Here is a 13,366-nt window from a genome sequence, read left to right as displayed (position 1 = left end):
GATGCCTGCACCGCTGACTTAGCATCTGGTCTTGGTTGTTTTTCCTAGTCAAACCCAGATGGGCAGCAGGAGGACCAGCACTTTATCTGTCCTGAAGTTTTCCTGTAACCTAGGATGCAAACAGCTCTCCCAAAATTCCATCTGTCCAACCTTTTGTGCTTGAGGTGTATTGAGCTGAGGCTCCATGGTAAAAACTTCCTCCTTTGATTTTAGTGGCTTAGGAGGAGTTGTAATGCATTTGCTACTTCAGACAGAGTGAGCGCACATTTCCATAGACCAGGTGGGATTTCTGGGTCTGTAAGGGCTCCAATGGCAGCAGCTAAGCTCAGCACCCAGGGAGGGTGTAGTTCTTTCTGTGGGGAGCACAGGGGACCTGCTGCTGCACTGCTGCTCATGTCATCTGGTATGAAACAGAAACAGGTAAGTGTGGTGAAAATCTGAGCTGAACCTTCCAGTGTTCCTGATGCCCAGGCTGATGCCTGTGGGAGGGTCAGTCCAGGCATGTGTTCTCTGCGGTGCCACAGCATTCATTAGCTGAAGCTCAGTCCATTTGCTGACCTTGTGCACCACAGGGAGCAGTAATATTGGGATGGGTTCTCAGCTGCTGCAAATTTGGATAGTTTTGCTGGAGTAAAGACACAACAGTGAAAAAAAAATGGGGGATGCAGCTCTTGATCTGCCCTATCCACAGTGGTTAATTTGCAGTCATTGCAGACAATTTTGCTGCATGTTATTTGGGGGGAGAGGGGGAGATAGACATAGAAATGGAACTTCACAGATAGCAAACAATTAAATGAACAATGAAATATTTTGGCCCCATGTTTGTGGATTGACTTCATTACACTGGACATGAGTAAGCAGGTTCTGGTTGCTTTTCAATGTATTTATTTATGTAGGTATGCTGCCATGTGCTTGAGCACAAGCAAACATGCTCATTATGAATTCTGGGCCACTCCAGTATGTTAATACATCATTAATATGCAAAGGCGCAGGTATCTGTCTGTTCTTTATAATGTTATTCCATTTATATAGTGCTAGCACTTGAAGGGTATAAGAGACTCCATTCCCAGCTAGAGAGATTCCTAAGTAAAACCAACGAGTTACTGCGGAAGTAATCAGACAGCTCACGGGAGTTCAGGTTCAGATGTCTCTATATTAGCCCAGGTCTTTGTGGTGGTTTTACTGTGCTAGGCAGCTGAACACCACAACTGCTCTCTCACTCCCCCTCCTCAGATGAGGAGGGGAAGAAGTAAAGGAAAGAACAACTCACAGGTTGAGATAAGGATAATTTAATTCAAGGAAAAAAAATATCAAGGAAATATTATTATTAATTAAACAATTCAACTAAAGGGAAAAGAGGGAAAGGGGAAGAGGGAGGGGGAAAGGGAATAACTAAACAAAACAAGTAAAGGCTATGTGGAAGTGCAGAGGAAAGAAATTACTCTCTACTTCCCACAAATGAGCGATGCTTGACCACGTCCTTGAAGCAGGGCCTCAATGCATGTAGCCGTGGTTTGGGAGGACAGACGTTTTTGCAACGAGAGCCTACTCCTCCCCTCTACTTCCTTTTTCCCCCTTTTATTGCTGAGTATGACATCATATGGTATGGAATATCCCTTTTTTTGGTTTAGGTCTGATGCCCTGGTGATGTTGCTTTCTCACTTTTTTGCCAACCCCCCAGGAGGGTTAGAGAGAGTCCTGATGCTGTGCCAGCACTTCTCAGCAGCAGACACACCAGTGTGATACCACTGCTATTCTAGCTACAAGTGCAGAGCACAGCACTGTATGGGCTGCTGCAGGGAAAGTTAACATCCCAGCCAGACCCAGTACAGTCTCGAGTTCTATCTCAAATGTTTCCGTGTGCTCTGAGATCACAGATAACCTCTCATGCTCCCTTGACAGTTCACTGTTACAGCCTTCTCCTTCCATTACTATGGAATCCCCTAAAGCCCTGCAACAAGGCTCAAAGTGGCAAATAGGCTTCCTCTCCTGCCCCCAGTTTTCTGCCCAGAAGTGTCATTTGCCACTTGTGTTGTGAGGGTTGGCTGTTTTCACTTGCTAGGTCAGTTTGTGAGAGGAAAGGAATCTTTTAGCCTAGGGCACCAGTACTGCTGATAGAAGAAAAACTTTCTCATCTCTTGGGCTGATGGAACTAATGTGTGTATGTGCATACTTAAAATTTATGTGTTGCTGGTCAAAGGTGCCAGGCTAATGGTCTCATGGCTTTGAGGATCTCTGTTATTCACACAGAAAATATGAAAATGTGGGTATGAATAAGGCTCCCTAAAAATCCTCTCTTCTGTGACAGCCCAGATCCCACTGAAAGCATTGGAAAGGCACATGAAGCATTAAATGGGCTTTGAATATCTTCACACAACCTAAAAGAATTGTTACTAAAGGTGATGGGCTCATGCGGTTTGCCTCTATTGAATCCTGGGCTTCCTCCCTCCACTGCAAAAAATGCCAGCATTCCTGCTGGAGAGCCATGTCCACTGCAATAGATAAATATTCATGTGAACTCTTCTTTAGTTTTAAAAAAATAATAATAAATCATTTTTCTGATACTGGCACTTAAAAATCAAAAAACCCTTTTGAAATCAATATTTTTGATAAAGATTGGCATGAATGAAGGAAGTAGAATTGAACAAGATCTTGACTTATGAGGTGTTGTTTCAAGAACAGACAGTTTATAAAATATTAGTGATAGGCCTGATAGCTCTCTGTAATCAATGTTACTGGATATCATTTTAGCACTTTGAATATTTTTGTCATGCTGTGCGGTTTCTTAGAGATTCGTTTGAGGGTAGGAACTTTTGTATGTCCAGTCAGTCATCAGGCAGATTTGCTGCAGAGAGAAGCTACTGCTTTAAAATAGTATAAGCATGAGAAATTTGTAAGGGAACCTATCTTTACATATTCAAGCACATCCCAAGGTAGGGAGGAGAAGAAAACAAAAGAGGAATAATATGTTGACTATATATACAGGACACAGGCTTCATCAGCTTCTCTGATTATTGGCATGCATCCCAGTCTTTCCCCCATTTCATTTATTTATTTGTTTATTTGTTTATTTGTTTATTTATTTATTTACAAATGCAATGTTCCTCTGAAGCGGGTAAATTGTCATTTTTATGTCCTACTTTGAATGACTCAGACTCATCTAGGATGCATCAGAAAGACCATTCCTTGTTCTGAAGCAGTAAGCTTTCACATTTAACAGTCCATCCCCCTGTGCAATGAAGAAATTTGATGTCATCTTCACTCAAGGCATGGGTTACATCCCATTAACTTTTTTGATAAATAAATCCATGCTCCAAGTTAATCCTGTGTTCAAATTCATTTATGTAATGGCTGCTGATGCTGCAGACATCTGAATAAGATGAACAACAAATTGTCAATACAGATGAAAAACTGAGAGCTTGTAGTTGTATTGTTTGTAGTATTGTACTGGTTCCAGTAATAATGCCTGTCCAAAATTGCTAAATTCTCTATAATGGATTGTTAAAAAAAAAAAAAAAAAAAAATCTGTTGCAGGACTGATGAGTGCCTGTTTTACAGAGGAGTAATTAGGGTATAGGAAAGGTCAGCAGCTGACCATAAGTCACCTGGTGAATCAGAAAAAACTTGATGTGTAACCCAGAAGCCTGCTTTTCATTTCTTTTGCTCAAGGAGTAAGACAGCTTGCTCTGAAGGAAGATGTCTAGCCTCCTGGTTAGGAAGAAATTAAATTAGCATGGCAGTATGTGCTTTGTACATCTGTTGGGTAATATGCTTTGCAAAAATGCAGATATCCAGAGCAAGGATGCAGATGCTGTACTACTTGCAGAAGTTAATGACAATTATCCCAGTCTTCGATGGCAAACAGAGTTGTGAGGCTCTCATTTCCACAATCCATCATGCCACTGAAGACTTGCTGAGTGATACTTCATGATGGGCTGGTGAGAAAAATATACAAACTCATATGCTGGTGTTGCAAATCAATTCTGCAGCAAAGTGGAAATAACTCTTGTACCAATAAGCAGTAAGGCCAATGAAAAAATACCAGTTTTCTGAATTTTCAACTTGCAGATAGAAGGAGAAGCCATCAATCATGTTAGAGAGTTTCCGTTCCAGCGATGTTGTTCTTAAAGACACACCAGATGAATTCAGACAAGACCAGAATATGCAAAGCCCTTTTTTTATTTTTTATTTTTTATTATTATTTTTTTCCCTCCTAGTTGGAGGGTTGGATATGAGAACAGGGAACCATTTTCTTTTTTCTTTTCTACTATTTTTGAAGTAAACCTGTAGTCTGGCAAAGGCATGTGTATTGGTTAAATTGACAGTCAAAATGACTAATTAATTGCTTCACAAATGGCTATTAATCATACCTTAATGAGATATTCTCTTTGCTTTGGCAAACAGAGATTCTGTGGCAATTCACTCTCCTTGGTATCCCAAGCAGGCTGAAAGCATGCAGAACTCGATTAATCTTACAGCACCATCGGGTGTTCGAACTGCTCACCAGCTGAAGAGAAGCAAATAGCTGGGATATTTAAACTGTCCATATTTCACTGTGTAAATTCAGAAGCACTTAATCATTCCTTCAGGCATTCTTTTGTTCCTTTTCTTTCTGCCTTATTATTTGTATTTCAAAGCCTATCCAGGGCTAGAAGAAAAAGGCTCTAATATAACCCATTCCAAATACACTTAGATGAACATGTGCCACCTACCTTTTGCAAAAACTAAGATCCTCTTGTGTATAGCTAATAAAAACTGACACCTACTAGTCATGCTTTCAGCATCTCTTGAAATCTACCTGCATTTTTAGGACATGCAGTAAACAAAAGGAAAAAGGCATGCCATGCTGTGATATTTATTTTGACATGGCAGAGATCCAAAATCTCCAAGACTAGAAAGAGGGCCAGATGCACATCTTGGATAAATTTCTATATTTCTTTCTAATAAAAATTAAGCCAAATTGCACAAGTTAATTATATATATATATATATATATATATATATATATATATATATATATATATAAATCAATACTGTGTTTATCAAGATAGCATGAGTCCCAGTCCTAAAGTGATTCTCAAACAGGCAGTGGAGAGCCTGGCCTCTCACTGTTTGTATCCAAACACACTTCAAAAAGTGAAGGCAGGTATGCTCTGTCTGCAATAGCAGTGTGTGGTCTGAGAGAAACCCTGGGCTGTGGGCTGTGCAGTCAGCAGCTACTTCAGTAACACGGTTTCTTTTTTCTCAGGTGTCACTGGAAGTTATTAAAAGCCATTCTGTAGTCCTGTTGATGAGACTAGTCATAAACTGAGTAAGATTTTTGGACATGGATCAAAATCTGTATATTTAATCTGTAGGTTTAAACTACATGTTGGAGTTTTAGAGGAAACTTTTCCTAGGAAATTTTTCTTCCTTGGCTAGGTTTCAGTTTCATCTGAGGTGGCTAACACAGACTACTGACAAAGACGCAGTGCTGAAGCACACAGATCCTTGATCTCACTCAGTATAGCAGATCATGTCATAGTGTGGACCGTTCTCCCCAAATCAAGATGGTGGTAAGTGCACTCTCCTTGTTAATCATTTCATTATTCTATGTGAAATTAATTTTTCAGGCTTGGTCCCTCACTTTAAAGCCATTATACTCCTGGTTAATGGAGTCTTGGTTCAATACCTCTTCAGGGAGGCCAGCTGAACCTGTGGGACATGAGAGCCATGGAAGGCCTGAGCTGGTCAAGAGGAGCTGGTGGAGCGCTGCAGAGGTGCCATGGGAAGCTGCAAGAAGGTAAAGAGATGTGGCTTTGCCACAATGTTACTGCCCTTTACAGAATGACATGGGTTTGGTGCTGTAACGTTAGGTTGAGTACTATGACCAGTATCAAGACACTGGGAGACAGAAAGGTATATCTTTATGACTTCTTATTGCTGCTTTCATGTATCCCTTGTCTGGTCCATCACTACCATGGACTTTCCCTTTCTTTGGTCTGGTTAATTTTTTGTCTTGTTAATTTAGTCTTAGTGTAGTCAGGGTGGGAAGTGATATAGTCTTTTCCTTCTTGTGTCTTTGTGTGGCAGTACAAGAGAAGATGAGAGCTGCTTATTCAGGTTTATCTCCGGTGGGGACTAACGGATAGTTTCTTAAATGGCTCCTACTGAGAGACAGAAAGGTTTGGCTAGCTGTAAAAAAAATAAACCTCACTTATCTACATTTTCAGGCTTTCAGCATGTTTCCAAACTGTCTGAAAACTGGCCAAATAATCAAACAAAACAAACTACAAAAAAAAAACCTGGCCAAATAATCAAACAAATCAAACTGCAGAAGCATTTTTTAGAATGCACTGTCAGCTGATGCACAGTATGCAAAGAAGAGCTCCACGCTCAGTATGCACAGTACTGAGTGCAGAGCTCTTCTTTGCATACTGTGCATCAGCTGACGATGATGCACAGTATACAAAGAAGAGTTCCTCACTTCCAGTGACTTTTACTAGCAGTTCTCATGTCCTTCTCTGTTGGCTCAAAAGGTGAACTCAAATGCACATGAATACCAGCTACAGCTGTCAGATGGAAGTCAGCATCCAACTGATGAAATTTTAATTTACTTTCCTCTTGTCCTTTTCAAATGGTTACCTTTGAGTTTTCTCCACACCAGGATGCTGTAGATGTCCATTGTATTTGTTCTCTAAAGGGTACCATAGTGTGCTTTCCTCTGGCAACAGGCTAATGAAAACAATAAATTATTCAACTTAAGAATACCTAAAATGCTGACTCACTGCTGCTTCCTATTTTTTAGGCCTTGTTTTCATTAACTTCTACATGAATAGTCCAAATGTGTGGCTGGATTGAAATGTTCTGTGAAATTGCCCCACTGCCTTCAAATGCAGATTGGCCCTTTCTGCCTGTTCTTGTTCTGTGGTGGCTGTGAGGTGCTGGCTGAGGGTGGTGTGTTGCCATCCTGCAGCCTGCTGTGGTGGTGCAGCCCTGAGAGAAAGGAGAGGACTGCCTATGCCGGGGTTGCTCCTGAGGCTGGAGAGTTCAGACAGTGGTGTGGCAGTGGCTCTTGCTGATTCCTCTCAGAAAGTCTTTCCTCACAGCCCACTTCAGCCTTCCTGTGGCCCAGCCCTCCTGGGTCTCGTCCCATTAGTAATGATAGCTGGAGCAGGTTATTCCTTTTGCCTTTGCACAAGTATTTTTCTGTTCGTCTCTCCCTTTCCTGTAGTCTATTTGGTTAAAATGATCCAATTACTTTAATCTTAATGGTTGTGTTCTCTAGATCTGCAGCATCCTACTGTTAGTATGGTTTTTTTTTTGTTGTTTGTTTGTTTTTGTTTTTTGTTTTCCCCCCATGTTTCTCTTCATGTACCTGAAGTGGGTCACTGTGTTCTAATGGAAGTATTGTTAGTGTGGTATGGGCTATAAGGACAGCCCTCATGGGCTCCTGTAAAGGATGGCAAGACATCCCTGCAGAGTAGTTCAGCTTTGGCAACAGCATGGTGTTCATATTACTGACACATATGAGAAGGCAGTCAGTGCCTAACCAGCTCTTCCCCTTGTCTGGGTTTGTGTATCCCCTGCACTAACATCCTCTTTGAATGTCAGCTTCTTTTTCCAGTCACCTGGATTACTTGGAAATGTCACACTGTCCTGGAACATGTGCTCCCTGTTACTGCTGCACTCTCCACGCTGAGTTGCAAATGGAAGTTGGATGTCTGGGTTTTTCAATAGTTAGCATCTAGCAACACCAGACCCTCACAAAGCCACAAAATATAGGTCCTCCTGTGTAAGGGTTGGGCTGCTGGTTTTAATGGCACAGCTATAGCCGACCAACTAGCTTCAATTCCACCTTGCAACAGTTTTCTTGAGATGCTATTTCTCTAATTTGGTGATACAGTTGTCAAATGAAAGAAATGCATAACATCTTTCATGAAAGTTGCAATACGTGAGGTCATGTCACTTGAGCTGTTTGCTGGGCCTCTTGCCAGACCCTGGTGGAGAGCACAAGGTTTTGGCACAGTGCTTGGTTTCTGACCAAGGACTATGGGCTGTATGTACAGTGAGGCCCTGGCTGTTTTCATGTCTTGTTACTGCTGCAGTGGCACTTGCACAGTGTGGTCCAGTATCCTATGTATGATAAGAAAAAGGGGAAAACAGGTCCCATGTGAGAGAAACCCAGGGTGTTAGCTTGTCTTAAGGTGCAGTGAAACAAAGGGCATACTCAACTTGAGATTGGGAGTCGGAGTAGACTGATCCGTTAGCTTTAAAACTTTTCAGGCTGAAGTTCACTAATGTCCAGAATGCGACAACTCTTACACATTTATCAGAACACTTATGAAATGTCTTTGTTGTTCAACTCTATAATATTAATGTATCACATTGCAAGTGCTTCGCGCAGCTCCTGTACTGTACGAAGGAAGTGGTAAACCTTGTGTTTTTCAGATCACTGCCCTGCTTAAATACTATTTTGGTCTTAATGTGCCCACTAACATTTTTTAATTAATGCTTTAAGTTAGCTATTGTTAAATTATGTCTTGTTAACTACCATAATTCAGATTATGCCAAGCTGGTTCTGAATTGATCTTTTTGTTTTGCTTTGAGGAGATTTAGGTTATTCTGTTCTGATGCAGGCGACCAGCTCAGGTTCTCTCTGGGAGGGTACTTCAAATGGTTTGCGAGTTACTCACAAATAGGAGCAAAGAGGGGACTAAACATCCATGGACCCTGAGTGTTTGTTTGTTTGTTTGTTTTTAATGCCTGTAAACAGAAAATACATAGTTGACGTTGCCCAGGTTTGTCCTTAGCATCTCCTTTGGCTGTAGAATTTACACAAATATGGCTTCTCCCCCTCGCCCCCTTCCCCCCCCAGCCCCCCCCCCCCCACTCCTGTTCCATCTTATTTGTGCTGCAGATGCTTCCTAGGAGCGTTGTTATGCAGCCTTTTATGTAGACTGTTTCATATTTTCCCTGGGCAATGATTGTGTTCTTTTCTAACATATCTAAACATGGAAACATCTCCATATACTTAATGGGTCTTGGGAATTTTCCTTTCAGGTTTGTGAAAACAACAAGCTGACAAGCTTCTTCTTGGCATGGCACAGCGTGTGTTAATCTGTGTCATTTCCAGGCTACTTTGTTCGTAGTTAATTTGTTAAATTCTTTGTGAGAACAGACATGTTCCCCACTGAGCAATCACAACAGCTGCAGGGAGAGCCAGTGGCCAAACAGAGCCCACTGCACGCTGTGCTGCAGCACCTGCAGAAGAGCTTACGGCTGCTTCTGTATTGCCTTTGTGCCCGGGCTGATGGTAACGATGGCCACAGCCCCCGGGAGCTGTGCACCACCTCAGCAGTTGGCCCATGAAAGGCAGAAAAGAAGCATGCTTTGAGTCCCTTCATGCTTCTTCCTTTTTTTATTCTCCTGTGCTTCAGGCTTTTTAACCCATCAGTGTCCATAGCACTGTGCAGTTCGTCTGGCATACTGGACTTGCTGCATGCTCCCCAAAAGAATAAGCAGGTTAAACATTTACCGTGAAGAGACAAGGCATAGCATTACATTGCTCAAAAAAAAAAATAAAATGGCATTGAGTTAATACTCTAGCTTTTTACCTGGCTGTTCAGAAAATATGTTTGTATACTTGTATACAACTACCTTTAAGGTGATAGTAGTGAAAGATCTGCAAATATAGAATTATCAAAAATGTGTAGGTATGTCCTTGGTGTTAATCTTAGGAGTATTAGTTGATAATTATCTGTTTTGTGAGGCTCTGAATTTGAACTTTTCTGTCACTGAAGATGAAGTCTCTTCGAAATACTGAGGCTGTATCAAATTGTCAACCCCTTGTGTAAATGCTGGGGTCAGGAAGAGAAATTGTCCCCTCTGTTGGCCCTGTTTTTTGCAGAAGGCCTATCAAAGGTCTTTGATATGAAAATACCACTTGATGAAGAAAGAGCTCATGTAATTCTCAGGCTGTCCACAATTCGGGTATCCCCACACATTTCTGTGAAAGATGAGGAGGAACTTACTACTGCAAACTCCCATACAAGTAGGGCATGTTGTCCAACTTAATTTAGTACTGCGATTCATTAATGTAGTGTTGTTGTACTTGGATGTTTCTGTGTTGGAGGAATTCAGAATGATTTCTTTTTCTGTTGCAGCAGACTTATCTGTTGCAAGTCTGAAAAGTCTTTAAATCCAGTTGTGGAAGCTCTTCACAGAATCCTCAAGGTAAGGGCTGACTTTGCTTTCTCAAGCACTTGGTTTTGGGTACCCAATATGGTGCTGAAGCCTGAGAGAGCACTGCTCTCCTTCCTCTGGCTCATTGAATTGGTGGCACTCCTGTGGCTGGGGGTCAAATACATACCATGCTGTTTCAGTGTCACTTGCAGTAATACTTATAGCTAACAGTTCAGGGGAAGCAGGCTGTCTGGATAGATACTAGCATGTGAAAGGCTATTTAGACATCCCGCACTGGAGAATTTAATTCCAGCTTGTCAGCTCTTCTCTTGTACTGCTGTTAATGTTCAAGAAGGCTGTGGGTCACCATGAGGTGACCTGCAGGAGACTTTTTTTAAAAACAAAAAACAAACAAACAACAACAAAAAACTTTATAGCACAGCTGCATAAGCATGTTGCCTGAGAATTTATGAAGCTGGTTTGTGCCAACAGGAAAAGATCAAGATGAGGTCCAACATCTGTGGAGTTGGCTGTATCTCATGGAATTAAAACAATAAAGGCTTGATGCAGTAAAGAAGAGGCAGCAGGACAGGTTTTCTGGGGAGGTCAGTTCACACTTAACCACCTTCATGAGTCAGTTTTGAAAACACTTGGCTCCCCAGTGGTTTGCATGGAGAAAAAGGAGAGCTCTTGGGAGTTAAGCTTTCTTGAAAAGCTGTCCACTTAAGTCCAATATGGAGAAAATCGTCCATCATGTTAGTAGTACCTTGTGTTGCTTGGAGCAGAGTCAGGAAATGAGACTGACTGCTGCGCACACACGTTTGTATTTCTTCTGCCCTTTTTGTGATTTGCTAAAGAGCTATATGAGCAGCTGGCATTCTTTATTGTGTGGCTGTAAAGGGTCACTGATTCACCACTTCCCTTTGGGGAGGTGTTTTACATAGGCAGTCCTGCTTGTTAGCCAGCCATTGCTTCAGCACCTAGGGCCGAGCACATGAACAGCTACATCGGGGGTGCCCATGCCACATTTGGTTCTGCTGAATGCTTCTGAGGCTTCCCCATGCAGCCCTGTGCCTGGCAGGGGGCTCATTGCTGCTTGCAGACTGTCAAAGGCTATGAGATGATGTTGAAATTCAAATGCTATACCAGGCTAAAGGACTGCTGTTACAGAGTGTTTTGTATTTATCATGAGAAGTGTTGCCTTTCTCTGTAAGTAGAAATGGGGTTGTCAAGTACACTCTAAATACTGATCTGGACCACAGCTTACTGTTCCCTCAGGAACCTGATCACAGTGATGCAGGTGGGATAATAGCACTATAGCTGTAACTCGGAGTACTCTTACAAGTTTCAACAGCAATCATTTTAAGCCAAATGACCACTTGGCACTTGATCTTAGGGCCAGGTCCTCCATATGGAGAAAAGCAGGTAGGTTTTGTGCTATTCTCTGTCCTGCTTTCCCCAGTGAGCCTCCAGGTCTCTTTTTCTGAATGAGACTGGCTCTCTTGAAGCTGCCATTCAAAGATGAGAATGACCAGGCTCATTTCTCTCTTTTACCCTGTCATATCCACAGGGAGCTCTCTATAGGAGTAGCTGTTGACACCTTTTGGCCTCAGGGATAGTCTTGTCTCCTCCCTGCTTTGTGGCCGTTGAGAGTTTCCTGTATTCGTATGGAGCATTTGCTGAATGTCATCTGTGGCTGCAGACTGGGCAGAAAGGGTCTTCCTTTCAGAGAATTAGCAAGCTCCTTTGGTGTGAAATCATTCAGTTTTTCTGCAGAACTTGTAAATATGTGAAGCCCACCTGTAGATGCTGGCTGCCTTCAGATCAGCATTACTCAGCCCAAGCATTTATAGCAAGCCATCTGCCTTCTCTGCAAGCTACGAATGGAAGAGGCTCTCCTTTAGTGGAGCTTGTGTTGATTTAACAGCTGTCAGGTCCTTGGGCCACATCTGCATTCCTGAGACAGCAAGAGAGAGAAATAAGTGTATACTCATTTGGTAATAGCCACAATAATGCACTGTGATTACCTGGGCTTTCTTTCCTTTTTCTTTTTTGGTCTTTTCTGGCTGGGGGGAGAAGGGGGAGTTTGTTATAAAAAGGTCAAACACATAACTTTGCAGCTTTGAGCCGTCTCTATTCTTTTCTTGTGCAATTCTTCTCTCTGATTAAACTTCCAGATAAGTCTAGGCACTGTTGCACAGCCCTTCACATTTAATGATTTTATGCATCACTTGCTCTTGGCACTGCTCACAGGCCTGCCATCTCCACTGCAGCCTGTGATCTTCTCCTCTAAATGTTTGACATCCACCAGTGTGTCTCTTTCATTGCGAGATGCCTTTTTTTCTTTTTTTCTGGTGAGGCTCGGAGAGGGAAAATGATGACAGACAACCTGAGACGAATTACTTAATACCTAAGGATTTTCTTTCTCAGCTCTCTTAATTGTTGCCTCCCTTCTTCTCTTTCTATTTATCTATTTCTAAAACAAAACAAAACCCCACAACTTGGCAGTGATCCAGATCCTTGCCCCACAGTTGAATCTGTTTAAATGATCAGAAAAATGATCCTCAGAGGATAGTGTACAGGGAGCAAAGCAGTTAGGCCAAGGACAGGTTTTTCTTTTTCCTCCATGTAAATAAATAAATAGATAAATAAATAAATAAAACAAAATAAGGCAAAACAAACAAACAAACAAACAAAAAACACAACTTTTTCCCTCTTTCTCCAAGTTATTCAGTAGGGTTTATCAGACAGACAGAGGTGTAGACTCAGGGACAGCATGAGGAAGGTGAAGAGAGAACAGCTGGTTGCCACTTTTCGTGTTAGCTGAAATGGAGTAACCCAAGGAATTGAAATGATAGCAAGATTTTGTGTGTTCCTTTTTAGTGGATTTTTTTTTAAAAAAAGGGATGGGGGGTGAAATGTTCTACACACTGATCCTGTTGAAGTCACGTCTATTGAATTCTATTGGAGTAAAAACTATGAATGAATTGAAAGAGGAAGGGGTTTTGACAAAATATCTGTAAGGCTACTTGTAGCGTTTAAGTACAGTACAGTAATGTCTAGCTTAGGGAATGATTAGGACACAGCTGTCTGCAGGGCTGAGAAGGGATATGATTCCATAATTCTGTATGCTTCTCCTAACCTTTTGCTGTTGGCCACTGAAGCGGGAAACTGGAATGAATGAGACATGGGGTCTGGTGGAG

The 13,366-nt window shown here is 41.9% G+C and overlaps 1 long non-coding RNA gene across 1 annotated transcript; it reads left to right on the top strand.

Moving 5' to 3' along the window:
* The first annotated feature begins 7,139 nt into the window (after positions 1-7,139).
* LOC118165461 lies at positions 7,140-10,772 on the top strand. The gene is made up of 3 exons (XR_004750055.1): positions 7,140-7,155; positions 10,148-10,214; positions 10,656-10,772. It is a non-coding gene; the product is annotated as an uncharacterized LOC118165461 (long non-coding RNA).
* Positions 10,773-13,366: the final 2,594 nt, after the last annotated feature.

Source organism: Oxyura jamaicensis, chromosome 4 (assembly GCF_011077185.1).
Source record: "Oxyura jamaicensis isolate SHBP4307 breed ruddy duck chromosome 4, BPBGC_Ojam_1.0, whole genome shotgun sequence".
NCBI lineage: Eukaryota > Metazoa > Chordata > Aves > Anseriformes > Anatidae > Oxyura > Oxyura jamaicensis.
This window is presented reverse-complemented; position numbering and strand designations above follow the sequence as displayed.